This window comes from Rhinichthys klamathensis, unplaced genomic scaffold (assembly GCF_029890125.1).
Source record: "Rhinichthys klamathensis goyatoka isolate OS25496 unplaced genomic scaffold, OSU_Roscu_1.1 h1tg000253l_1, whole genome shotgun sequence".
Taxonomy (NCBI): Eukaryota; Metazoa; Chordata; class Actinopteri; order Cypriniformes; family Leuciscidae; genus Rhinichthys; species Rhinichthys klamathensis.
The window spans coordinates 54744-81316 of NW_026606775.1; the positions used below are offsets into that span (position 1 = coordinate 54744).

The 26573-nt window shown below is 37.8% G+C and overlaps 1 protein-coding gene and 1 pseudogene across 1 annotated transcript in view; both read right to left on the reverse strand.

Moving 5' to 3' along the window:
• Positions 1-26573, reverse strand: part of LOC130101150 (gastrula zinc finger protein XlCGF7.1-like) — a 260846-nt gene that overhangs the window by 4022 nt on the left and 230251 nt on the right. The gene's annotated exons all lie outside the window — the stretch shown is intronic.
• On the reverse strand, positions 1650-24116 carry LOC130101144 (gastrula zinc finger protein XlCGF7.1-like; annotated as a pseudogene).

The window sequence follows — 26573 nt, forward strand, 5'->3', positions numbered from 1 at the left end:
GTCCTAACACGAGGTGGAAAGAGAGAGGGCTCGCGTCTCGCACTAGCCGGACCACCCTCAAAAAGATCAGCAAAACTTCCCACAGCTCCCTGTTCAGTTCAGGCGGATGGGGATTTTATTATTGTAAACAGGCCCGCAACAGTGAGCGCGTCTTTGCAAACAAACGCCGTTTTCATGGCGACCCAAATAAAGCACAAAAAGAGCATGTTTCACAATCACAACACACGGGTTCACGGTCCCCCTACACTAGGTGGCCCCCTCCCTGCTGTAACACTGTCTCCCCCCGGGGCAAAAGCCTGTGTGGTCAGTCAAACACTCTTGTACGTGCACAAATCACATTATAAGGTTATCAGGTCCCCCTATGTTAGGCGCCCCCTGGCACCCCGTACATTCACGAAATGTATGGATGCAGCGCTTTCCCCACTGAAAAGTCAGGGAGTGCGCGTGCTGAATTATCTCGACGACTGGCTAGTGCTGGCGCAATCGAGAGACGAACTGATACTTCACAGGGATTTGATTCTCGACCATTTAAAATGCTTGGGTCTCACAATCAATGTTGCCAAGAGCGAACTGACCCCCAGCCAGACTGTAGTCTTTCTGGGCACAGTTTTAGACTCGATGAAACTTTCAGTAACAATGAAAGCACGGCTCATTCTAGAGCGCACGCGCGCTCTGTACAGGCGCTGGCAGCCTCGTTCAGGGCGCGCGAGCGCACACCTCTGAAGAAGTTTCAGAAACTGCTTGGTCTAATGGCGGCTGCATCAGCAGTACTCCACTTGGGATTACTGCGCATGCCCCCGCTGCAGCACTGGCTAAAATGCCGTGTGCCAACCCATGCATGGCAGTCAGGCAGCCTGCGCATTATGGTAAATCACGAGTGTTTAAGGACACTGATTCCCTGGCAGGCTCAGGACTGGTACCACAATGGGGTGACCATGGGGGTAGTTTCCAGAAGGAAAGTGGTGTTTACAGACGCTTCCAACCGGGGCTGGGGAGCACTGCGCGAGGGCAAGCCTGGTCGAGCACGGAGCAGAGCTTACATTTCAACTGTCTGGAAATGAAGGCAGATGGTTTGGCCCTGAAAACCTTTCTGTCAAACCTCAAGGGCCACCACGTCATAGTCCGTACGGACAGCATGTCTGTGGTGTCCTAGATAAATCGCCAGGGGGGAACCAGGTCAGGAAACCTGTATGCTATGGCGAGAGACCTCCTCCTGTGGGCGCAGTCCAATCTGGGCTCTCTGAGAGCATCACACATACCGGGTGTACAAAACCTGGGTGCGGATATGCTGTCACGGGGCAACACTCCCCTAGGCGAGTGGTCCCTGAACCCTCAGTCTAATATGGGAGACGTTCGGCGAGGCCGAGGTCGACCTTTTTGCCTCAAGGGCCAACACCCACTGCGGGGTGTTCTTCTCGAAGAATAAAAGTTGTGTGTAAGTTAAATATATAATCAAACAAGAGAATCTGGTGATTCTGATTATACATGTTTTGTCATTGAACTTTCATGATACAAATCAAGTTACACACCAGTGAATGTTGTCATGTTTCTCTTGTAAATCCTTTATATTTGTACATACTTGCAACTTACTGCAGCAGCTTTGACGGCATTTAAAATGAATCCGTTTCTAAATCAAGAAAACAATCAACTTTATTTTTCAGTTTTTTAATTGTTTAACATTTTACAGCGTCTAGTAAACATTGTTAAATAAGTAAATTACATGAATATGTCTTATTCAAGCAGATTTTGCGACTATTACCAAGTGGGAAAGATACAAATAATTATTAACACTGTAAAAAAAAAAAAAGCTTCAAACACCACTCTTTTCTAAGCATTTCACCAAATTCACAAAGATAAACTAGATGACATTGTGCTTTTGGGTGCAACACTATATTTTGTTCATCTCACACCATTTACTGGAATACTTATTTGACATGAAAATGAAATGTTGCTCATTGTGACCATTTATGATATTTCCTCATGTGCCTGAGAAGGCCAGTTGATTGTCTAAAACCCTTCTCACACTGAGTACAGTAGTACGGCTTCTCTCCAGTATGAACTCGCTCATGTGATTTCAGGGATCCAGCCAGAGAAAAACTCTTGTCACAATATGAGCACTTGAAGGGTTTTTTCTCCAGTATGAAGTCGCTCGAGTGATTTCAGGTTTGCAGACTGAGTGAAACTCTTGTCACAGTATGAGCACTTGTAAGGTTTTTCTCCAGTATGAATCCTCTGGTGCTGTTTCAGATTGTTAGATGTAATAAAGCTCTTTCCACAGTCACAACACACATGATTTCTCTCACCAGTGTGTGTTTTCTGGTGTCGTTTACAATGTTCCAGTCGTGAAAAAGTCTCTCCACAAAATGAACATGGATAAGGCCTCTCGTTTGTGTGAATTATCTGGTGTTTTTTTAGATTTGATACAGATTTAAAATCTTTACCGCACTGATCACAGTTATATGGCTTTTCTCCAGTGTGAATGCGCAGATGATGACTGAGATCAGTTTTACTTTTGAAACTCTTCTCACACTGAGTACAGTCGTTCGGCTTCTCTCCAGTGTGAAGTCGCTCATGTAATTTCAGAGATCCAGACTGAGTGAAACTCTTGTCACAAGATGAGCACTTGTAAGGTTTTTCTCCAGTATGAATCCTCTGGTGCCGATTCAGATGGCCAGCTCTAGTAAAGCTCTTCCCACAGTCACAACACACATGATCTCTCACATCATTATGCGTTTTCTGGTGCAGTTTACAGTTTTCCTTTAATGGAAAACTCTTTTTTTGAGTTTTGATATTGCAATGTTCCTCCTCAGCTTCATATAGTTTGTGTCTTTGCTCTTTCACTCCCATCTGGTCTAAAATAAACATATTAGGATCAGTTGAAGTTAATAAAGAGTAAATTTGAAAATTCAACTGAACCCTGATTAATAGCAGAAAACAAGAGATCAGGTATTTTTATGAGTATCGGGTATCAGATCTTTAATGTGCCAAATGTTAGTTTTGTCAATCCCTTGTTAATACAATCAAATAGATTATGATTGTAGAGTTGCATTTTCTCTGTTATTATAATTATTTTGCTCATTATTTCACAGGAAAGATCTGTTGAACTGAAGCGTTGTTACCTTAATGTTTCTTAACAGTATGAAGAATCAAGAATGGACACCAACCTGTTTGTTCCTCAGTATCTTCATGTTTTATTCTGGATGGTTCTGGATCACTCATGTCTTCATTCTCCTCTTTAATAAACTCCATCTTTAACCTGTTAACCGTCACCAGTGCGTGGACGCTCTGAAGCGTTTTTTTTTTTAAATAGTTCAAAGTTACTATTATATTTAATGTTATTAACTTGACAAACTATACATCATTAAAACGATATAAGACTCAAGTTTCAGTATTTGATCACTATTGTATTCTGAATAACTTACAGTGACAGTTATGTCTTAATTTGTGTCAGGAGTTATGAAATAAAAAAATGAGTCGTTACCTTTAATATGAATTATGAGCCTCAGCCGGTCTCATTCAGAAAAAAACTCCCGTGCGATCGTCATGACAGTGCTTGACAAAACAACGTCCCTCGGGGCTTTTAGCTCAAACATGTGCAGATGTGGAGAAATATTGATAGATTCTCCCCAGATAGCAAAAAATATCGGCACGGCTTCTTTTTGCCGCCGGCCCCAAACTGTCGGCTATAGGTGCGCCCCGCTGGCGGAGAAGAAACGTTTGCCGCCGAATACGTCACTCCCATTTCTTGCGAGATGCCGCCGGCGAACAGCCGCCGGGCCGCCGACTTCATTCTCTCTGGCGGTTGCCGCCGTCTAAATGAACCGCGGCCGGCTGGCGGCAAGCCGCTTTGAAATCGACCAGCCATGTCATTGGCATGAGTGGAACTGACAGCATTTTAACTTTCACATTTAAAGCGATTATAATTATTATGTGAATGATATCAAATTTTTAGGTACCAAAGTCATTAGGGTTTATAACAGATTTGACTCAGTCTGATTCCATAATAAGGTTTAGGAAAATACATTTAAATTACGTTGAAACTCTGAAGCGATTCAGTGATAGGCCTATATAAAATATATAGAATTATTTTATTCACTTAAGGTGACAATTCATTTCTTTGATTTATGCACAATTGAGATGCACAAATAGTCCAAAAAGAATTCCTTTTGTAAAACTTACTTGGCAATAAATATCTTTCTGATTCTGATTAGGTTTAAAAATAAATATTTCATTCATGGTATGAACAATTTAGCAGAATAAATGGATGAAGTTAGACTTTTAACCAATGCCTGAAATCAGTGAACAGTGAAAGACATCTGCAACTTGGCCAAAAGCTTGGGTATGCTTTAGATTTTTTTTATTAATTTGCAACCATGGTAATATTTATAATAAACATGAAAATCCCTGTTTTGACCTGAAAGATAAAGTGAAATATTTAGAAATATTTTGTCTCTCTGTCACCCCAGGAAATTTCGTTTATGTCTTTCATTTTTTTACAGGTTCGATTTTTTTATTTATTTGACCTTTTACAGGTATAAGGGATTAATTTGCAATTGCGAGTTTTGCAATCTGTACAAATGTTTAAGAAAGTATTAAAGCACAAACAGAGAAGTACCTCCACCGGCCAAGAGGGGCAGTACCTAAAAAACGGAAGCAGATTTACCAACACAACAGTGGCCACTCGTCACACGATTTCAGTATTTGGAGAGGATATCCTATCTAGTCATTGACTACGATCTTTAAAGTAAGTACATTTTTCCTTTTTGTGTAACGCAATATTATGTTCATTTTTTACATTTTTAGTTCATCTTTTTCAAATATGTTCTTGCCTTACTAGTCAAGCTAGTAAGTTAGCCTGTTTACAAAGTTTGCGTCATGTTTCTGACATAGCTAATGTTAGTTAGGCTAACGTTACTTAGTTTCTTCCTGGCGTTAGTTTTTTCTTTTCTTCTTTTAACTATATTTACGTATGTTTATGCAAGTGTGAGTACTACAGTATGTGGTTTAAGATAGTATTGGTCAGTCGAATAATTAACTAACTTACGTAACTAAATCCTGAAGGACAATTCTCCCGCCCACGTGGGAATGGTAACGTTAGCAACATCTTTACGACAAGAAAGACTGATCAGTATAACTTGTGTTGTTTTCTAACTAAACATAATGATGTTTTGTTTGATTCGACAACCATGCTGCTAGTCTAGTTTAACTTACAGTGTTAGCTAACACATGCTGCTTCGCCTTTTTTACTCACTGAATTCAAGCATGTTCGACATGTTGAAATGTATCTAGCTACAGTAGATCGCCAAAGCTTTACATCTAGAAAGAAAGCTTTACAGCTAGAAAGTTTAACTTTTGGTGTTTTCTTACAAAAATAACTATGTGTGTGTGTGTGTATATATATATATATATATATATATATATATATATATATATATATATATATATATATATATATATATATATATGTGTATGTATATATGTGTATATGTATATGATTGTGTTTTTCTGAACATGGTTTTCTGTTGATCCACTTGTGAAAATGACTCGTTTTTTGAAGGGGTGAGCATTTTAATGTTATTGATTTTGCCTGGAAATTAATCAAAAAGTATACTTTATGCAAAATGTTCTTCTATTTTAGATGGTTCACATTGTTCAGTTTATCAACGAGGAGGATCTGCCATTTGCAGTGGTTCCGCAAGAGTGGCTCAGCGAGAGCATGTGCCATTGGCCCCCATTTAACCTCAGCAAAAAGACGAAGGCAACAATTTAGCCATCCTCTGCACACCTCCACACAGCACCTGGGAGAAACATCATTTTAAGTTCATGAAGGGAGCAGGTAAATGGGTCTGACTTGTGTATTTGATTTTCCTGTATTTCATCTGTGTAATTTATTTTCTGTTTATTGTGGATAACTGACTCTTTCATTCATTATTCCCTACTCTAGAATCTTGTAAGTCTCAAGAAAAAAAACTCTAGAAAGATGCATCGATTCCAGAAAACCAGGAAAATGCTGAACTGGTATGTAAAATCTATTGCTGTGATGCTGGATTTGTGATCCTGCCACTAAACTATACCATTTGTTAGATTTTCAAATTTCTGTTTCCTCTTTCTCGCAACCAGGTTTCTCCCCAGTAATCCAGACTCCACTTCACAGAGCCAAGAGTTTGAGTACAAGTAAGTGATGTTATTTGTGAAGTTTTTTTGTCTTGGAAACTATTGCTTCTATTTGAAGTCGGCATGAACCGGAAGTTACAAACGACTTTTCTCCAGTGTTGTGACGTATTTAAAAGTGAAAAAGTATATTGAACGGAGGGCAGGGTTTTACTCTAGCGCTCCTCTTCTCCATCTCTGCTCATAGCACGGTTTGAGGGGAGTTGCCACGCCCTCGCGCCATAGCACATGACCGGAAGAGAAGAGAAGTCGTTTCGAGGGGGGAGGGAAGGGTAACGTATTTGATTAAAGATTATAAGGCTACATGAATTTTAAAAGAATAATGAAGTGCACAGATAAATCATTTATAATAAACACTACAATATTACATATAAAAATACGAATTGTAAAATCTTACTTCAAGAGCAGGTGAAGCAAGTTCAACAAACAATGTTGAAGACGTTTGCTTGCACTGAGCAATTAGGTACAACTTGCAAACAGCACCTGTGGTTGTCGGTTTAATTCCCACTGGGGCTACCTGTACATGTAGTAGACCTAGATATAAAGTAAAATTTAACATTGTATACTGCATATATTACAGTCTGAATCCTTAGCCTTTCACATTTTTTATTTATTTATGAGAAGCTTCAGAGAAATGTAATTTGTAACATTTTTTTGGATTTTCAGCTTGGTGTAGGGGATAAAGCATGTTTTAGAGACATGTTCCTGAAGACCATTGTTCAAAGTAAGTTGTATATATTTTTTAGATTTAAGTAGATGTGTATGTCCTATTGTCCTCATGCAATTCAAATTAAATGACAGATCTGTATTTTCTATATTAGCCATCCTGAAGGACCCGGCAACCCAGGATGCACTGATGAGGCGGTCCAGGTTAACGTTACGCGTTACCTGAAAGGAGCATCTGACCGTGAAGGCAGAAAAAGGCGCCGCACAGCTGAGAGGGACCCACAGCCGACCACTTAAAACTAGACTGACTACTGACACCCCAGAATCACTGACAACTGGAATCCTTTCTTTATCTTGCAGTCGGTAGAATCAAGACCCCTAAAGAAGTCAGAAGTGTCAGACTACACTCACTCACTGTGGAAATTACTTTCTTTTTTTCTTTTTCAAATAAAGCTTGTAAATCCTTGTGCCACAGGTCAGCATTGCCGTTATAATGGCCTATTCTACTCCAGAGCTTTACTATAAATTACTACCACTTATCATATTGTTAGAAATGGTTTGTAAATGTAGTTATACTTTTATTTATTTGGTATCTTGCACATTATTTGGTATCAAATATCCTCTTTACTTGTCATAATGTTTACTGATAATTATTTACCCTAGAGCTGTCCTTTTTATATGAACACTTATTGTAAGTGTTGTAATTTGCTTGTAAGGCTGTTTAACCAAAATTGAATTGGAAACCTGCATGTTAGTATATTGATTTATTTATTTTTCTGTTATGTTTCAGTGATCTGAAACATCTTGTTTAAATGACAGTTACTGTACTTTGAAATGTAGAATAAAAATCCCAATTGTAAATTTGTCTGGTTTGAGCAATCATTATTCTTGATAAACTGCATGCTATAAATAAATAAATAAAAATATATAGCCAGAATAAGCGGCGGCAGAGCGCTTGAAAATAGCGTTTGCCTCCGGCGGGCCGCGGAAGGACGGCCTTCAATATAAAGGCGGCGGAACGGCGGTTGGCCCGCGGGCCGGCCGCTTAACGAAGGCGGTAGGAAGGCGGCTGCCGCTTTTAAAAAGCGGCTGCCGCCGGCGGTGCGCCGTCCAACGTGTTTGCGATGTCGCCATTCTGACGCTTCTACTGCCGCCGGAGAACCGACGGTGGTCCGCCGACTCATTGCTATCTGGGTCATAAGTTTACATCAGATTTCTATAGACAGGAATAATATTTATTGAATTTATACCCAAATGCGTCGATGTAATCATTTTGAGCGCTGTATACTCTGATGTAACGTTACTGTGTTATCAATTCATACTGAAAGTGAGGGCGCTGTTTGCACATAAAGTCCATATATGGATCACATGAAGAAGAGCCATAATCATGTGACATTCAGGAAGTCCTGCCACAACAAAGCTATCCGAGATCGCTGTAAAGTGCATATAAAGATGTTTTGAAGACAATAAACATGATTGCAATGATATTTGATTTACCTGTGTTCTTCGAGTCATGTCAGGTATTTTCATAATAATAGATTATATGTATAATGTAATGCTAATCGAGATAGACTTTCAAATTGTGCAGAATTCAATAAAATACTATATTTTCTATCTGATTTTTTTTATCTGAAGCCAAATCAGATTACAGAAAGTTATTTAAAACACTCGACTTGCGCTATAAAGTAAGTTTGGAAGACAAACATAGTTTTATTCTCATAAATTGTCGTGTATTGATGGTGTGCTAAGCTAACATGCTAGCTAGTACTGAGCACCTGCTACCTAACTTCGGTGTAATTTTTATGATTTTTTTCTAAATAAGAATGCTTACTAAAATGTTTCGTTTTTCAAAAAGGGCATTTGATACAGTTTCACTGTGAAGTGAGAACTTTTATAAAAGAAATGAGGGATTGAAACAGTGTGAATTGCTAGTCGTTAGTGATTATAATGCAGACAAAAGAAAACCATATTTAGAGCAATAACCAGGCTGGAGAGGTGTGAATATGTGCAGGGGAGACTGAGACTGAATGGGGCTCGTTTTTGCATCACAAAACAATAGAGGCAATAGACTGAATAGATGCTTATAAGATGACAATAAACACCAGTCTAATCAAAATAAAGTCATATGACATGATCTTGAAAAACATTGAACTAAATACAGAGTTTTAGACTTATCATCTTCAGATTTTAAATATAACTTGGCCAGACATGTGGCTTTAGCTGCAGTGCATTTCTAGATTGCTACAATGCCAACTTCAATTTTATTTTCATGAAGATGTTTCATAAAAATAAATGTATAATAACTTTACAAAACTTTGAAGCTATTTATAACTATTTTTTTTCATTATGACAATAATTAATTCTACATTTACAATAAACTTCCAGGTGTCAGCTTTCAAATGAGATCTTACTTGTGCTTTTAGTACAAAGGGTTCATGAACTGTATCTGTTTCAGTTTGGGAATGCCATATCTGGGGATTTTTCAAAAATGGGGTTGCAGGTTAATTAACAGTCACACAGATTTCAGCTGCTACTCCTGGAGTTTGTCCTTCTCTTGTAGGATGATGGGAATATTCCCAGTATTTATTGGTGAATTGTTGTGGGAGGGGCTTCACTGCAGGTGTGAACTGTGATCACTGTGTGATACTGACGCCCACAGGACCAGATCTGGAAAAATCAAAAACAAGTTACTAAATACTTCACTACTTTAATTACTCTGAAACTATGTGAACATATTTGCTGTACAGAGTAAGGCTTTTAACACAACATCTGAAATATGGAAGTTCGGTAACGCTTTAGATTACAGCCCGGAAAGTACTGTGTAATTAAGAGGAATTTACAGTGTAACTTTCTGTAATTATAGTGTACCTATAAAGTACTTACATGTAAATATAAGGGAACAGTAAAGTTTGAGGAATAAAGGGGTACCAACAGGGGCGGAGTGGGACCAAAAAATCTACCGGGATAATTTCGTAGACCACCGGCCCTCGTCGGCCCAGTCTTGTAGGTCCCCTCTTAGGCAGGCCAAATGTATATTTTGTCCAGACACATTTTAATATGGCATTTACAGTTTTACTGATTTAAAAGTAACTTTGTTGTACTATGCTGGAGTAAAGTTCCTAAATGGTCGTTCTTTCCCATAGGAATTTGTAAAACTATGTTGGGTGGACCTCTGTGCCTCTAGGGGGGTTCGGGGGCATGCTCCCCCGCAAGAAAATTTTGTACATTTTAAGGTTAAATGCATCAATCTCGTGCTCTTTGAGAGATCAAAATTAAGAGCTTCAACCCATGAACTGCTCGTTGAACAAAGAAAAAGCATTGATTTGTACCAGGACAATAAAGAGGGCATCTTTTTAGTTATGAGAGTCTCAGTCTGCATTACATTATCAATGATGTTTTAGGATGCCAAACAATTATTATAATAATGTAATAATGATTTATATAATTATTCCTATGACGTAAAATCCATTTAGCCTATAAATGTACTATATAAATGAAAATGAATATTTCAAAAGTATATTTTAGCCTACATTACACTATAATATAGGACAATTATAATATTTTTGTCTAATTTCTTCACTTGCAAGAAATAAACCCTTGAGCTTTTATTTAGGAGAAAACACCAGATAACCATGCTGATCGCGTGAGCAAAGTAATCACCCAGCAGACAGGATCCTATTCTTAAAGTCTTGTGCTGTTTTATAAAGACACAAAGCCATATCATGGTTTCAATTTTAGTTCGTTGGCAAAATAACGCTAGAGACCTTTATGTTAGGTTATACTTTACAAATGTGTTGGGAAAAGGGAGAAGAGAGAGTTCGGCAAAAGGCGGATTCGAACTCGGGTCGAGCGCATCAAAAGCTGCTTTCAAGCACTTCACGCCCTACGACCTACGCCATTGTAGCTATTACGTCACAGGCGTCTTTTTGTTATAAAGACAGGCACTTAGTGCAAATATACGCTCCGTTATAGAAAATGTTAAAAACAAAATGTTTTCTTCCCCTCGCTTTGGCCCCAAGTGCGCATGGCGAACTTGCAATGAATACATTTTATCAGACCGGCCCTCGCGGCCTCGAAACACTACCGGCCCACCGGGAAAACTCCCGACTCTCCCGATTGCCACTCCGCTACTGGGTACCAACCAGGAGAATAATTAAAAAATATTTATACTCTAAGTAATTATAGAACTAAGGGGTACTTTACTATTATTCACTATTAATTCTACTATTATGATACAACAATCTTACATTTGGCAGCAATTTAGCGATAACATAAACTGCGTACCTTTTTGTACTAATTGTGTACCAGTTCATACTGTATAGGGTTTTTAAAAATGACAGGGTACATATCTATGCATTTATAAAAGTGCCAACATGATATCATGAGTTTGCGTAAACATACACGCCACTTTCAAGTCAAGTGGCGTGTTATCTATACGCATTTTGAGCTATCCGCGTGTATGTCCACACCGAAATTAAACGTCATCTTTTGCGTGTATGTCTACGCCGTTAAATGTCCGAGTGATCCCGCGTGTATGTGTACGCCGTTAAATGTACGAGCAAAACGAAGCAAAATGTATATTTACATTTGTGGAGCAATATTTTTTTTCCTAGGATGGTAGGAGAAGACTCATAAATGGTATTAACCCCAGTGACGGGTAGGTTTAGGGACGGGGTTGGGGTAGGTCATATATTTATATATACAGTAATGTAACGTTAAGTCAACGGCGTTGATAAACACGCTGAAAAGCGATTATGCGTGTTGATAGCACGCCAAAAATGGAAATACGAATTGGCGTGTCATACATACGCCATTTCATGAGATCAGTCTGAAAAGTGCAGATGTTTATGTTTGGTCTTACATGTTTCAAGGCAAGAAAAGCTAAGACTGTTGCAAATTTTTTTAAATATACTGGGAAATAAATCTGGTTTCATGTGGTTACAGGGTAAGTGGTGCTTGTATAATAAAGGTTTCCGAGTCAGTGATATAAGATTGTGTGTATGCATTTTTATTGTACTTACCCTGTAACTACATGGAACAAGAGGGTAACAAGCACCACTACACTGTTAGAAAAAGAGGTACAATACAGGTCCATTTTTGTTCCCTAAGGTACAAACTTTGCATATGTACCCTTAAAAGTACAAAAATGTATCTTTAAGGTACAATTGTGCACCTTTAAGGTACAATTATCCACCTTCCATTGTACATTGTGGGCTTTCCGAGGTGTAAGGTACATATTTGTCCCTTACATATTTGTACATTAATGTTTAAATGTAAAATAGGAATTAGTGCATGCTGATAATGTCATCTCTCAATATAGAAACACAAGTAAACCTATACTATCTAACTCAATAATAGTTAAATTAAATTAACTGTAAAGTTTTGAGATATGGGCAAAATAAATCAGAATGTTTTTTTGTTTTGTTTGAAGTGTCCCGAATAATTTGAATCATGTTAATGGGGATTTTGTAATCATTTATATTCACAAACAGTATTGAATAATTTGATTTTCAAACCCTTTACCATATTTATATTAGAATGAAACAGACAAATAATTGTTAACGCTTTAAGTTGTGTTCTATTGAAAGGATCTAGCTACAGGCTAACCAGAGCTCGACTCGGCGGAAGCATAAATATTGCAGCGCGGAAGGGTATGAGTGAATCGACAGTGATCCAACTGTCAGTTGTCAGTGTCGAACAAAAAGTCGGGAGAATGGCGCTTCGACATTTATCCACGGAGGATTTAATCACGGAGTTATTTCGTTTTGGGATAGAGGTCACTGAAGAGGAGAGAAGTAAATTCAAAGGTAAAGTATTTGAATTTTTAATCAGTGTTTGTGGTGTTAATTCAAAGTTGGAAGTTAAATTATGTCAAGTTCATAGCACTAACTTACTCTGTCAACATTAAAGGTGCTCTAAGCGATGTCACACGTTTTTTAGGCCAAAACATTTTTTGTCACATACAGCAAACATCTCCTCACTATCCGCTGGCTGCCTGTCCCCTGAACACACTGTAAAGAAACGCGATCTCTGCAGACAGCCCAGGCTCCACACACAGCAACAAAAACAAACTGCGGCGACCCGCTCCCCGAAACATAACAAACTGTTCCAGCCAATCACCGACAAGAAGGACTTGGGGGTGGGGTTTGGGGGGTTAGTGCGCGGATGAGGAGGAGGGAGGGTCTAGCTAGCCTCAGTTTTGTTTGACAATAGTTCGAACGTCAACAAGAAGTGAAGACACCCAGGATCGCTTAGAGCACCTTTAACGTTAGCTAGCTAGACTCCACATTGATGATTGCCATGATTATTAACGTTAACCAGTTAGTTAAAACATCGAGCTAACTGTTAACGTTAGCTTTAAAACTACTGCGTCAGAGGAGGATGATAAGCGTTTTTGCCGCCGAAAAGGTGTTTTTTTTTAATGCTTACAAACAACACAGAGATGACAACAATGGCATACAAATCAGCGAAAAGTCTTTTGTTCCGACTTACGTTAGCTAGCTGGACTGCGTCAGAGGAGACGATAAAAAAAAACGTTTTTGCCGCCCAACAATCTTTTGTTCTGAAATATTTTAATGCTAGCAGCTACTGCTAAAGCAAAGCCATTTGGGCGGAATGTGACTATCGATAGCCAGTGAGGGTTTTAAATTATGATGTATTATTTATTTTGTCCTCAAACTGTCTTAGAACATATTAGTAAAACCATGTAAGACTAACGTTAAATTACAACATCAGGCTAACTGACAGAACCGACCAACGGTTAACCTCCCTTTTGAGTAAAGTTAACATTAAAGGAGCTGTATGTAAGAAATTTATTTCAATTAATCATAAAATGGCCCTGAAATGTCACTAGACATTAAGAAATCATGTACATTTCAAATACTTATATCACTGACAACAGTAGCCCGGCCAGGATATTGTCATTTAAAAAGTGAAGTTGCAGCCCTCAACTGATGTTGATGTTGTCATGTTGTGTTTTGGTCTGATGCTCCACCCTCCACCTATCGACCAATCACGAAGTCAGTAGTGTTGCGGCATCCGGGTTGCCAGCTCTGCTCTAGTTACCACAGCTGCAGCTAGTCACGTCCCTGCTGGATCCTGCAGCCGATCTGGCAACCTCGAGTCAGGGAGGAGGGGGAGGGGATACACCACTCTACAGTAATTTGACAGTGATTGCAGTACTAGTTTTGGCCACAATCTTACATACAGCTCCTTTAACGTTATCTAGCTGCTGTTATAAAAATAAACCGATTAACGTTACTATCATTAATGGTTTTAACTTCTTTCAATACTTTCCCCGCTGTCCTGGAAAAAAAAAAAGATAGTCTGTGTGTGTGTGTGTGTGAGAGAGAGCATTTCCAGTGTCTCTAATGAGGTAGTGCTAGATGAGTTACGCCTAAATACTTTCAATGTGTTTTTATATGGATATTACTTAGGGCTTCAAAGTCCGGACCAAACGGCAAGCCCATACCTCTGGATATGAGAAAAATACCCAATGAACCAAACTGGAGCAAAAAAAAAATGTCCCCATTGACTTACATTAATGTTACAGTCTGACATAATTGTGCCTTTTTAAATTATTGTATGCTCTTACCACAGTGGTGGTTAACATTGCTGTTTTTCTTTTCTCTATTGTTTAGATAATGAAGTTGACGGAGAAGCAGTGGACTATGGATTGACTGAGAGGATGGTTTCATACCTCTTTGAAGGATTGTTTAAGAAGTAAGCCAAATTCAACCGATTTGTTCAGCAGTGAAAAGAAACCGTGACACTAACGCTCAAGCCTGTCCGGGTACATTCAGAGAAGGCAACAGCGGAATCAAGGTACCGGTAACAGTAATGTTATCTCATTGTTATAACGTTAGGCCTAAGTAGAACCATGGAAAATAACTCTATAATCTCATAGCAATATAATATAGCTTTAAGTTTACCACTGAAGAAGTTTTTTATCTGATCTGAATTCACCTGGCTCTGGTAGTTTATATGGATTTCCATTACACAATAGTAGATGTTAAGACTTCATGCTGATTTGTACTCTGCTTTCGCCAAGATAAGCAACACTAAGACGTAGCTTTACAGTAAACTATGCTTCTCCATCCATTCACGCTTCTTTCCATATGGTGGTGTGACTCCCCTTCTGTCCGGCGTTAACGGCTGCAGTGTACTTGGCGCGTCAGCACACGTGACTAGCTGCAACTACAGGACCAGCACGACAACCGTCTGGATTGAGCCGAGTAGGGGACATCTCTAGGGTCTTCAAGTGGGCACCATTCGTCCTCAGTGTTTCGTCGACTAGCCCACGACACCTCAAGAGTATGTATGTATGAATGTACGTGTGTATGAACAGTTGGTTTGTTTGTGGTATATTTCTGCATTTCTGTATTTTAACTACTTTATGATCTCTTGCAGGATCAGCCACCATCGCCATATCCTACTGTACATCTCGACGCTGTCGCTGACTGGAGGAATGTGCTGACTCAAAGGGTCCCTGCAGTGGTCAAACTGGATGGGCAGTCAGTCTGCAGGGCGCTTGGTTTGGAGGAAGGTGTTATTGCTGCTTTTTGTGCTTCATCTACATCTACAACGTGGTATATCCATCTCGTCTGAAGAATTTTCATTCAGCGATATGTTCTAAAAATGTCTGAGGTTGGTGATAAGCCTCTACCTGTTAGTGTGACCAGGGTAATCAACATTTTAGCTTGATCAACAACCGCAATGCCTACACCATTCAGCTGTCCTAAATGCTCTCGAAGAGCCTTCACATTGATGACGTTAATCCATCACATCGGACTTGTTCATGCACATGAGCCACATTTGGTCAGTTGGTCAATGAAATGCTTCTTAAAAAATATTTAATTTAAAAATATATATATATATATATTATTGTTTTTTTTAAATATATATCAGACATGACATCCTAAACATTGTGGCATTTTATTTTGGGATGTTACATTGTATGGTTGTGAGTTGAATTATTATCGAATCTGTGAATTAAAGGACTAAAATAAATGTCTAAAATTCAGTTAGTTGTTGTTTGCCTTTATTTTCTTTCACTCCTTAAGGAATAAAAAGGGACTTTTTTGCCACCTAAAGGTACAAAATGGCTTTGTCACTGGGGCGGTACCTTAATGGGACAAAATTGTACCCTTTTCCAGAGGTACTTTATTGTACCTTTGTCTAAGGTACATTATTGATCCTCAAAGGTACAGTATTGGCCCTTAGAAGGTACAAACAAGTAAGGTACAAATTTGCTCCTCTGACTTAAGGTACAATAATGTACCTTTGAGGGTACCACCCCAGTGACAAGCTTTTGTTCCTTAAAGGTACCGTTTTGTACTTTTTTTTTCTGAGAGTGTACATGAAACAAGAGTATCTTTCCCCAATATTTAAGCGAAAGTTGCAATAGTTTTCGTTTTCAGTGCACTTTTGTTAAAAAGATTACTTTTTTTTACTAAATGCATATATATGTACCCTGTAATTTTTAAAAAGCTTATACAGAATATACTGGTTCACCATTATTTCAAAAAGGTACGCAGTGTATGTTCTTGCTAAATTGCTCCCAAATGTAAGATTGTTATATCATAAATAGTAGAATAAGTACCCCTTAGTTCTATAATACTTACAGTATAAATATTTTTTTAATTCTCCTGGTTATTACCCCTTTATTCCCCAAACTTAAAATATTGTTCCCTTATACTTATATTGTAAGTACGTTATAGGTACACTATAATTACCGAAGGTTATGCTGTAAAATTGCTTTAATTACACAGTACTTTCCGGGCTGTAATCTAAAGCGTTACCGGAAGTTCTTATTTGTGTAACAGGATTTTAAAGAAGAATTAAAAAGGGCACATAAAACCAATATAACAGTATAAGTTATATAAGTCTTCCTAAAGTTGATTTTACTTCACAAGTCATCCTTTTTTTGCTGAAGTTCATTTGACATCTCTTCTCAGTGTCTTTGCAGATATTTAATATCTTGTCTCTAATTTGTATTAATGTAATTTATAAACTGTTCCATGTTGTTGTTGTTTTTTCTATATGGGACAGAATTAATTATTTTAACAACCTCTTCCTCCAGACATCCGAGATGTAATTATAGTGGCTGAAGTCGTTGTCATCTTTTGGACTGGGAGGCATCAGTGTTTATATCCTACTTGTCATCTTGTATGAGATCTTCATCAGACAGTGCCAAAATTTGTACTTGTTCAAAATCCTCAGTGAAGATTTTGAGAGCAGACTCTGATCACTGGACCATGACAGTTCCATTTTGATACAAGTTCAAGGTCTAAAATATTTCCAAATTCAACAAAAGCTTCGTCTAGATGTTGTTTCATGTTGAATCTTCTACTTTCTCTTATTTGTTAGCCAAAAAAAATCGAATTTCTCCCTCTCTTAGAAAGGTATTTGGAGCTTAACTTAAACGTGACAATCTCTCATGAAATTTTCTCTTACACAAAACCTGATTATCCTAAAAGGTTTGTTTGATTAGTATTGATAGTTTGACAACAGAAAAACAGGGCCATCATGTTAAACTGAGCAGCTGAAAAACCTCTTTGTCTCCAAAAGTTCCCTGTTTTCAGCTCATTCATTATGGTGCTGTCTGAGATCTTCAGTAAATTGGCACATTAAGCTCATTGTATTGGTGTCAACAGGCTGAAACAAACTACAGCATCATCACCTTTGATACATCGGGTTTGAAATAAACATTAAGTTAGAATCAGTTTTAAGAGGATAAATGTGAAATTTCAACCATGAATTAATAACAGATCTGTTTATTACATTTCTGCTTTTTGATGAGCCATAGGTTAGTTCTGTTAGCCTGACTACGTCAGACTTCCTACTTCCGCTAATTTCATTTCGCTCCTGTACTCAGTCTGAGATAGCAGCCTATCTTTCTGTTTTCCACCGGCCTGAAAACAGCCTGGCCAATCAACGAACAGAGGGCGGGCTGAAAGCCGTGACTTAGTCGGTAAGCGCCGTGTTTAAGATTAGGTCAGGGAAATCGAAAACGACCGCTGATATGGAGACGCGGATGCAATTCGCTCTGTTGTGGAGAATATTCCTGGCATTAGCAAACTGAAGCCCGAACACGAAGAGTGTGTATTAAACATTTTGAATGGAGGTGATGTTGTGGCCCTACTCCCTTTGGGAAAAGTTTAATTTATCAACTATTACCGATCGTCAGCGAGAAACTGGGGAGCCTTTTGACAGGTCAGTGTCTCTTTTCTTTTCCAGGTCTTAAATACCGTAAAACTTCAAATAATAGCCCGGGCTTTTATTTGCCCAAATCGTCGAACTGCACCGGCTTGTACTTGAGATAGGCGTCTAACTTATATGAGACAGGCCTTTATAGTTGAGATGTTGTTCATTGAGATGTTGTTCCTAGAGTCTATAATCTCTAAAAATCTCCAAATGCTCCACGTGAAACCGCGGTCTTCCGACCTCTTACTATCTTGTCGATTGATTTTTATGAATATGCGCGAGGGAGAGAGAGCAAGACAGCGCTCGTGTTGTTTGTAGACGTGGGAGTGCGCGCGCGCGGCCGGGGCTCTCTCTCTCTCTCTCTCTCTCTCTGCTCGTTTGTGCCCTGTCAAGCGCAGCAGTCATTCTATTACATCACTCACAGATCAAAAAAGTCGTTTACAGCCATGTTCACTCGGGTAGCCTATTTCACTCGCATCATCAAGTGTTTACAGTGGAAGTTCGATCATAGATTTGAGTTCGATGCATGATGTCTGTGGTTCGATGCGGCTGTGTCGGCGCATAACATACGTCATAAACAAACTTATCTGATTGGCTTACGGGTAACCAATGATTTTAAACTTCAGTACGCGCCCCCTAGCGAGAGAGAAAACACTTCTCTATTATGCTATCCCAGACTCTGTGTACGAAGCAAAGTGAAGTAGCAGAGTCTGGTATTACCAGGCTATAGTTCTGTCATTCAATAGTCAAAATGTGAACGATAACTGCTGAACAAGATTATGATCTAAGTGTATTTATGTTATATTTTTCACAGCTCTTATGATTGGCATCTAACAATATATTAACTAAGCCAAACAGCCAGTGATCCTCATGCATTTAAACTAATTGAAATAATTCTTCAACAAATGTCAGCCATAAAATGTGTTTTATATTTAAATAAAAGTTGTGTGTAAGTTAAATATATAATCAAAGAAGAGAATCTGGTGATTCTGATTATACATGTTTTGTCATTGAACTTTCATGATACAAATCAAATTACACACCAGTGAATGTTGTCATGTTTCTCTTGTAAATCCTTTATATTTGTACATACTTGCAACTTACTGCAGCAGCTTTGACGGCATTTAAAATGAATCCGTTTCTAAATCAAGAAAACAATCAATTTTATTTTTCAGTTTTTTAATTGTTTAACATTTTACAGCATCTAGTAAACATTGTTAAATAAATAAATTACATGAATATGTCTTATTCAAGCAGATTTTGCGACTATTACCAAGTGGGAAAGATACAAATAATTATTAACACTGTAAAAAAAAAAAGCTTCAAACACCACTCTTTTCTAAGCATTTCACCAAATTCACAAAGATAAACTAGATGACATTGTGCTTTTGGGTGCAACACCATATTTTGTTCATCTCACACCATTTACTGGAATACTTATTTGACATGAAAATGAAATGTTGCTCATTGTGACCATTTATGATATTTCCTCATGTGCCTGAGAAGGCCAGTTGATTGTCTAAAACCCTTCTCACACTGAGTACAGTAGTACGGCTTCTCTCCAGTATGAAGTCGCTCGTGTGATTTCAGGTTTGCAGACTGAGGGAAACTCTTGTCACAATATGAGCACTTGTAAGGTTTTTCTCCAGTATGAATCCTCTGGTGCTGTTTCAGATTGTTAGATGTAATAAAGCTCTTCCCACAGTCACAACACACATGATCTTTCTCACCGGTGTGTGTTTTCTGGTGTCGTTTACAATGATCCAGTCGTGAAAAAGTCTCTCCACAAAATGAACATGCATAAGGCCTCTCGTTTGTGTGAATTATCTGGTGTTTTTTTAGACTTGATACAGATTTAAAATCTTTACCACACTGATCACAGTTATATGGCTTTTCTCCAGTGTGAATGCGCAGATGATGACTGAGATCAGTTTTACTTTTGAAACTCTTCTCACACCGAGTACAGTCGTACGGCTTCTCTCCAGTATGAACTCGCTCATGTAATTTCAGGGATCCCGACTGAGTGAAACTCTTGTCACAATATGAGCACTTGTAAGGTTTTTCTCCAGTATGAATCATCTGGTGCCGTTTCAGAACACTAGATGAAGTACACTCAAAAAAATGATTCTTGCCACTAATTGAATTTAAGCAAACAATTTAAATAAAATTTATTTAAAAATGTATAAAATAACCATTATTGGTGCGAATTACTCTTACACAACATGAATGTAATGGATCCAAGTCCAAATTGATCAAATTACATACATACTTGATTTGTTGCCGTAAGGGGAAATTCAGATGTTGCGCATGCGCACTAGAGTAGAAAAGAAAAAAAGAAAAAAAAGAAAAGAAAAAAAGACACTCTGAAGGCGGCAAGCAACCAGCAAGTCGTTGGAGGCGCAATACAAGACTCGACAACAACGATTTGCGTGAACAGATGTGGAATACTCGACAAGGTAAGATATTTTCTATATTTATAAATGATTGGACTTCAACATCAACTATTTGTATAATTTAATCGATCTGATTTAATAAATATCTTTCGCCGTGACTGCACTTCAGACGAATTAACTTTTTCGGCCTTTCCAGTTAACGTTAGCCTATATAAAGAGTAAATTAACGTTAACTGATATTTTTTAAAGATTTATTGTTGACTGACTATGTGCATCATTTTTGCATTTTGGCAGATTACACGTATGATTTTTGATAACGTCTCCGTGATCTCGACTTGCATTTTACTTTGTAACTTACAATCAGTCAATCGAACGTAACGTTAGGCCTATTTGAAGGTTATACAGGTACAATTGTATAGGATTTCTCGTTAAAACAAATATCTTGAAAAATATTTGTAATTTTGATCATTTTACGATATAGGTCTTATTTTTATAACAACTTGTCATCTCGACGTAAGTTAACGTTAGGCCTAACGTACATTTTACATTGCTTGAAAAACCCTTTGAAAATGCCAAAACTTTGCACAAACATACTTAATCGACCGTATATGAAAGTTATCTACATGCAAAGGTTTATAGGATTCCATTAAATGCTTTTTTTTTTTTTTTATGCTGAGTTGTAATATTTTTACAAAAAATAAAATAAAAAACCTACGTGTCTTTGCTATTTCAGAGTCCTCATCGACAACATTCCAACATTTCTGGTTCCGGTTTGGCACAATCACTCAATTATGGTATATGTATTTTATTCTTTGTAATAAAATTAATCTTGACTTGTTTAATTTCTTTGCAAAAGTGTGATGTCTGTTGTTTTCTCTCTTTTTTTGAATTTCAGATATGAGAGTTTTGGGAATGTGGCAAAGTGTGAGGCACAGAATTATCCAGTAGGTATGAGTTATTGAAACATTCTAAGCTTAAACATGGGCATTTTGAGGCTAGGTTCAGGCATCCTTGTGTATATAGTAATTGTCTTTGCACTTTTAGGACAATTGGTGTCTGATTTACAAACCAGGTGGCCTGCACTGTTCACAGTAAATTAGGTAAGTGTTATTGATAATTACACAAGCATAAATTACTATGAATTCCTCCACAGAAGACCTGTATTTCATGCCCATCTTTATTTCCCTTTTTTTTTCCAGATAAATGCAGGATAACAACTGTGCCACTTCTGTCAAAGTTCTTGGCACAGCTGGACAGATACATTAAATCTACTCGAGGTTTTCAACAGCAAAGGTGGTGCTTCTGGACAGCAGATATCACACATTATGGCAATTGCAGACAAGGTGAGGTAATCTGCATTTTATTTTTTTTAATAACTAATTACACATTGTATATATAAATAAATATATATGAAAAAAAAAATATATATATACTATAATCAGTGTTTATCAGTGTTAATTATTTAATTATTATTTGTTTGTTTTTTGGCTTAGGACTGCAATCCTGAATAAGCTGAGAGAGGAATTTCAGAGACCATTCTGGGGCTTTTTGTGATCCGTAAAAAAGGTGTTGGTGCTGAGGAGGAGCCAGAGGATGTTGGAGTAGTGATACAGCACTTAAAGAGTGTTTCCTTTGGATTGGTAATGCTGTTCAGACTGATCCACGCTCTCAACTTAAGCTAGCCTCAAGTCTCAAACTCAAGTTTGAATTCTTTTAAAAGGTACTGATGAATTTGGATGGCAGCAAGCTTTCCCCAAAGGTTCATGCTCTTAAAAAAATTCAGTGAATAGGACATTCACTTCTTGCCTAGATGTTTCCAACAACTGAAGGGAGATTGAAAACATTTTCAACTGTTAAGACAGGGATGCCCTGAAAGGAATTTTTCAACGGACTGATGACACTAACTCCAACAATGCACCATTCCTGCTTTTGTAGCTCTGATACTCTTGACACGAGAGATGTTAGCCCTTGTACTATTGGCTCAGTCCAGGAACTTATCTCATGACTCGTTTTGCAGCAAGGCCGAGACTGTTGTAGCCAAGAACGGTTCTTCTTGGCCTCAGGTTTTTTATGTTCTGCTGAAATTCAGCTTCAGAGAGCTGACACCGAGTTCAGCAGTGAGTAGGACAATTAGTTCTGGCCTAAATTTTTAAATGTGAAACTGTGTTATATGTTATATGTGACCCTGGACCACAAAACCAGTCACATGGGTAAATTTTTTTAACTTGAGTTTTATACATCAATGGAAAGCATATTTATTCAGCTTTCATGTAATGTATGGTTTGTTAGGGAAAAAATGCCTTTAAAGTTGTCCATTTATGTTTGCGATTGTGTGGAATTTAGGAAATTTACTAAATATCTTCATGGAACATGATCTTTACTTAATATCCTAATGATTTTTGGCATAAAAGAAAAATCGATAATTTTGACCCATACAATGTATTGTTAATTAGAAGAAAGCACAAATAGAGTACTGTACTATGCAGTATCAAAATGTTAACCTTGAAAATGTTTGATGTTGAAATATGGATCCCTGTTACTTGGCACACAGGTTTAAAACTAATAAGTGTAACATGAGTAATAACCACAGAAAGTACAGTTTATGAGGATGCATAAAACTAAAACAGTTGCATTAATTTGTAAAATGCTGTATTATGTCCTGCTTGGGTTTTTTTTGTTTTTTGTCACACTGGATGTTTGACTTATGGAGCAATTGCACACAATAAATGTTTGAAAATTTAACATGTTTTTGACTGTTATTCAATAGAATTAAGGAAATGTAAGATAGTTATATAAAGCAAATAACATCAATGTATTTGAAATGATTAAAGTTTATTTAATACACAATCTTAAATCACAGTTCATCGGTTCACATAACAACTATTTAATTCATTCACGTCAACTGAACATGATGGTGAAGCTTAAATAAAATGCTAACTTTTACGTTGGATTTATGTGATTAAATTGGATGGAAAATTGACATGTAATTGAAATACATAAGTTTTAACTTTTGGGGTTAAATATTTTTTTGAGTGTAAAGCTCTTCCCACAGTCACAACACACATGATCTCTCACTTTATTATGTGTTTTCTGGTGCAGTTTACAGTTTTCGTTTAATGGAAAACTCTTTTTTTTAGTTTTGATGTTGCAATGTTCCTGAAAATTCAACCGAACCCTGATTAATAGCAGAAAACAAGAGATCAGGTATTTTTATAAGTATCGGGTATCAGATCTTTAATGTGCCAAATGTTAGTTTTGTCAATCCCTTGGTAATACAATCAAATAGATTATGATTGTAGAGTTGCATTTTCTCTGTTATTATAATTATTTTGCTCATTATTTCCCAGGAAAGATCTGTTGAACTGAAGCGTTGTTACCTTAATGTTTCTTAACAGTATGAAGAATCAAGAATGGACACCAACCTATTTGTTCCTCAGTATCTTCATGTTTTATTCTGGATGGTTCTGGATCAGTCATGTCTTCAATCTCCTCTTTAATAAACTCCATCTTTAACAGTCACACAGATTTCAGCTGCTACTCCTGGAGTTTGTCCTTCTCTTGTAGGATGATGGGAATATTCCCAGTATTTATTGGTGAATTGTTGTGGGAGGGGCTTCACTGCAGGAGTGAACTGTGATCACTGTGTGATACTGACGCCCACAGGACCAGATCTGGAAAAATCAAAAACAAAGTTACTAAATACTTCACTACTTTAAAGCTTCAATCCGTAACTTTAAGTTAAAAATAATCCAAAATAATTATATTAAAAAAAACATATTCTGCCAGTGGTCAAAACTATCTGCTTGCCGTAGCTCGATTCAAAACGGTTAGCTTGTAATAATGATTTTAATTCCAGTGGTACTGGTGGGTTTCCGCGGGAAATTCGAGCATGTCTTTGCGTCATTACGTCACATCTGTACACATAAAGAAGGAGTTTCGGCTAGCCGGCTATACTGCGCGTGACGAGATGTTGATGTTGGGGAGAGTAGAGATGCCTTTTCTCGCAGCACTTTACATAATTGAACTTATGGTGGATCCAGAAAGATCCAAACGACAATCATCAGTGTCAACTGGAGATTCAGCAGTTATAAAATTTAAGGTGGCTAGAGAAAGAGAGAGAGAAAGAAACAGTCTCATGCGAACACAAGGATTTAAACATCGGCGGGGCTTTTGAAAAGTGCGTGAACTCCGTGTTTTGAAGGGGTTCAAAACGGAAGAAGAGACGGCTTTTTTCTGCTGAACAAGTAAGACATTTCAATAGTTCAATCGTGTAACAGTATGTTTTCTTAATTCACACAGTTAAGGAGTTTCCTTTGTTGTGCCTTTCTCGTTTTGCTATTATGGATAATATGAATTATGAACTACACAGGTAACCATAAAACACATTATATTTAACATTAGTCACGCAATGCTGATGTTGTTAACATGAACAATTTGAGAACAAAGTAGGCTATAATTTGCACGGTTGCTGTAAATCGCGTTGATTAAATCTAACGAAGCTTATCATGTCGAATGCTTTTCCCCCCTTAGTTGGTCTGAACAAAAATGGATGTTACTTACTTGTTCAGAGGACATTTTCTGGTGAAAATTATTATGTTGGTCAAACTTTCAAAAAGTGAATCTGTGATTCTGTATGACAGTATCCACACAGCGCGATGACTGACAGCAGCACTCGCCTCAAAGCACTGTGTTCATCCGCGCTGTTTCATGCCGATTTACAACCCACGTAAAGATGATAATTCCGCGAATCACTGCAGTTACAGATTTCGAACAGAGAGATGGCGACAAAGAGGAAAAACTGCGGACTGCAGCTTTAATTACTCTGAAACTTTGTGAACTCCTAAGAGAAACTCCTCGATCCTGCTTTGGTCTGCTTGACAGAGACCCCGTTTGTTTGCCATGCTGCTTCTTTTATGCTGGCTATTTCCTGTTTCCTGTCATGTGATCGCTCCCATGACAGGCAGCCTCATAATCATTTAAAGACATACACACATAAAATAGATAAGAGGAATAAAATGGACTAAAACAACATGTAAACCTATAAAACCTCTAATATACATAAAATACTTAATATTTAGAGTGGTTAAAACATGTGTCATGTGTGACAGTGTCACATAGTTCCCCCAGCCTACGGCCACCGGGGAAGGTACTAGTCCCTGAAGGTACTGTCAGCCATTGTCCATGTAGTGGGTATCCTCTTGAATGTGTGGCTTATGGCTGACAGTACCTTCTCTACTCTATATATATTTAACCACTCTATATATTATGTATTTTATGTATATTAGAGGTTTTATAGGTTTACATGTTGTTTTAGTCCATTTTATTCCTCTTATCTATTTTATGTGTGTATGTCTTTAAATGATTATGAGACTGCCTGTCATGGGAGCGATCACATGACAGGAAACAGGAAATAGCCAGCATAAAAGAAGCAGCATGGCAAATAGGGGTGGGAATCTCTAGGCACCTCACGATTCGATTCGATTACGATTCAGAGGGCTGCGATTCGATGCTAAAGCGATTATCGATTATCTGAATCTTTTGTGTGTGTGTGTGTGTGACTATAAATACTTTGCTTTAAAAGTACCAAGTAATGACCCATAAAGAATTAACATACAATATATTTTATTAACATTGCAAAGAATCAACAGGAAAATAAATGTGTGCCTGAACTAGCAGCATACTTGTAGTAAATTAATAATATAACAACGATCGGTACAGCCGAGTGTTTTTCCTCCTCTGGCTGGAAACGTGTCATATGGCTTCTCATATTTGTCGTGTTTCCGAAATATTTTAGTTTTATTCTACAAAGCTTACAAATAGTGTGGCTCTTGTCCAGCTCCTTTCCCCCTTCAACTTCATAAACCAAAATATTTCCACAGTCAGCTTTTAACGAGGAGGGTGTTTGGATTTCGCGCTCAGCCATCGCGTCTCTGTTATGTGCACGGCACAGACGGTCCGGCCACTGCACTTCCGAGTTCCGTCTTTTGAGTTCCGTCAATATTACGTTATTATATATATATATATATACATTTTTTTTTTTTTTTTGAAAATCGATTTTTTTGATATTAGTGAATCGATTCAGAATCGTCCACGTCCGCATCGCGATGCATCTAAGAATCGATTTTTTCCCCCACCCCT